Below are 3,420 nucleotides of genomic sequence, written 5' to 3'. Positions count from 1 at the left end.
TGAGCAGATGTTCTCGGTTGAACTATTGTGTTGATGATTCCATTTTGAAACGGCATAGCTTAGAGAGGGTGATCTGGATAACCGTCTAACATCTGCCCTCAATAAACGGGGGCGGGAAGGGGGGAATGAGAAAAAGGTATGGATTTAAATCTATCCATAGAGTTAAATTAGAAGAGTGAATAATGTAATATAATATGTTACGATAAGAAAGACAAATAAAAATGAGCAAATCAAATTCCATTACATTTTTAAATTAACTAATATTGCGGTTCAAGGAGTTTTATTTCCTTCTACCACGGAAAAGAGAATTACGAATTTTAAATTCTTTTCTGGATGTTTTTCGATTATTTAAAATCTTTTCAGTTAATTGTTTAGACTTATTACATAGCAAAGACTAATTTTAGATTGCTACTATTTAAATATTTAGAAAAAGTGACTGGAGAGGTTAATTTTGAACCTTTAGTTGAGTAAAAGGAAATAGCGCAAATAAAATAACAATGTTAAAAAGGGATGACCCAGTTTTGAGTTTTTTTTTTAATAGTTTGGTGTTGGCATTTATAAATTCATGGGGGAAACATGGAAGGGTTTGATACGTTTTTTTTTCCTTTCCCGCTTCCTTCTTCAATTTTTTATTAACACAATACATTTTTATTTTGTTAACATTATTTGATAGCTAATATTATTCGTCATCTGTTGCATGTCATTTTTTTATTTAAATTATAAACTTATGTGATTATTTTCTTTCCTTTAGTAGATATTGTCAAAAACTATGTTGTCGCTCATCAATAACTTCGAGGCTGAAAACTTTTTCTCATTATGTAATAAGTAAATTGAAATAAAATAGGATCAACTAAGCTAATATATTAAGTGATATATATAAAACTTGATTGAAAATGAAATTTAAAATCTTTTTTTTTCTTCTTATCTTTTGAGAAATGCCTCTTTGTTGTTGCTTTCTCCACGGTTATTAAATACTTGTGTTCATACAATGTTAAGTTTTAACTTCATATGTTCTACGTACTTAAGTTACGTTTTAAGTTTATTTTCATTTGGACTGTCCACACTTAGCAGGAATAACAGTTTTTACTGATAGAGCAATAAGCAGGAAATCAAAAAAAGAGGAAGGTCAACGAACCTTTTCTTTATCTAGTACATAAATAAACGCAGCTTAGCTAATGCCATTAAAATAATTCAATATACAGATGCGTAAAATGTTTTTTAAATACTGAAAAACGACGCCCTGAAAAGTTTCCATGTTATGTTTCATTTATTTTTTATAATTCTGTTCAAGAAGTTAGGCTGAAGGCTCTTAAATTTTTTATTTACATTATTAGTTTTATATCCGTCAGCTGTTTATGCTAAGAGGGGGTTGAAATTTCTTAATTTCGCTTATTTGTCATGAGGCACCGATCACAAATTAAAATTTGCATACTTTTACTAATTTGAAAGTGATCAAAATTCTAAATGGCGATTCATTTTGTTTGATCATTAAACAATTGTAACTTGCATTGTCAGTACAGATTTGAATGCTCTATCAAATCAGAGAGAGGTTAAAATTTTCGATTCCAATTTCAATTTAATGTAAAATTTTTTTTAAAAACTACGTTTGTGAAGTAAAGGTGAAAATTATTTTTTATTCAGAAAACGAAATAATAGTGCATCCCTTTCGAAAGCTGCAAGGGAATTTTAGGTGATGACAGAAGTTTATAAAAAAAAGACGAACTTAGTTAAAAATAAATTTTTACGTATTATACTTATTTTGCTTAAATATGTAGTAACATAAAATAAATTTTTTTTTAACAAATTTAAGAGTGCCATAAATTTTGGTAAATTTTATACATTTATTTTTAATAAGATCCAATATTATTATTGATTACTATATTATTTAGAATGAATTTCAGAACAATTTTTAAGAACTGAATAAATTTTTTTTCTGTATTAACTAAACAGTTGATGATTTACTTTTAATAAAATTAGACATGTTTTAAGTAAAAAAAAATTTAAAATGAATACACAGAATAAAAATTTAAGAAAAAAAATTCAATTTTTTTTTTTTTTAAATATATTTTTTCGTTACTTTAGAATTTTCTTTCTTATTTTATATATAAAAAATAATTGGATAAAACATTCTTGTTAAAATTTATGCATCTGAGTCAAGTATTGAAAAACTAAATATTGCATAATTTCCTCTACACGGAGCTTTTGCAACTATCTCCAAATTTTTTCAGCTATTGAGTTTATCATTTAATGGTTGTTAATCTATTGATGATTAATTTAATTCATAATTTTCACGTGATGTCATTATTATTTATTTAATAATAATTCTTTTATCAATATTTTAATCAAAAACTTATGCAGCAATAAAAAAGTTAAAATCTTAAAGAATAAAATACAATCCACTATTTATAAAAACTAATGCAACATTGAAATTTACAATTTCTAAATATACATATTTACATAAAATTTTATTTAGTGGAAAAAATGGCCAAAAAAAAAAGTCAGTGCAGCATTGGAAAATATTTTGCATCAAAATGAAAAGCTTGTTTTCAAAACATTTGAAGTCTACACAAAATCGTTTATTTATAAGAAAAAGAAAATAATATCTCCTCTCATTTCTTAAGATGAAAAATCGAATAAACTTTTCAGTCTGTTTTCGAACGGCATAGTTAGAACCACTTGGAGCAGGCTCCAAAGGATCCGCATCATGGAACTGACTCACTTATTCCTAAAAATTTTTAGAATTATTTTTATTTTTTTTTAATTTCAACTTTCTCTCATTAATATTGTAATTATTTAAATCTTATACCCACAAATTTTGATCAAGTGAGTTATTTTTTTGAAAAATTCATTTTGAACAAAAATATTGAAACGAAAGCTTAGTTTCAAGAGCACTTTCCACTGCAAATTTTTTTTTCATTATCTCCACATGTGGATACCATGTTAATAGTTGATAGCCAGTTGCCCAGAATTCTGATTGAAGTCAACCTCTAGTAAATTCATTAGGACAAAATCTAGAAGAAAAAAAAAACGGTAGTTGTGTGTCATCACTCTCAGTTTTAAGGCCCTTTAAAGCTTAACAGTTAATGATTAAGTACCAGGAAAGTATAAAAGGTTAAATTATGGCTTCAGAATAACAGCCATTTAATTAGGCGCTATATGTTTTAACGGTGATTTGGAACACAAATTGTGACAGATTTCATAATTTTAAACAAAAATTTTATTCCATAATCTATCGCAATCATAAATGGAACAAAATATAGCAATGAAAAAACGAAATAAAAATCACTTTTAGAATAAAAATGTATAAAACTTTGTGAAAATTATCTTTTATAACGGAGGAAAATGGCAATCAACTGCAGCTAATGAAGATTGCGAGCTAAAAAATAATGTTGAATGTGGTATTGTAGATAAAAAATCACA

The sequence above is a fragment of the Parasteatoda tepidariorum genome, chromosome 10 (assembly GCF_043381705.1).
Source record: "Parasteatoda tepidariorum isolate YZ-2023 chromosome 10, CAS_Ptep_4.0, whole genome shotgun sequence".
Lineage (NCBI taxonomy): Eukaryota > Metazoa > Arthropoda > Arachnida > Araneae > Theridiidae > Parasteatoda > Parasteatoda tepidariorum.
The sequence above is the reverse complement of the archived record's forward strand: the minus strand, read 5'-3'. Positions refer to the sequence as shown.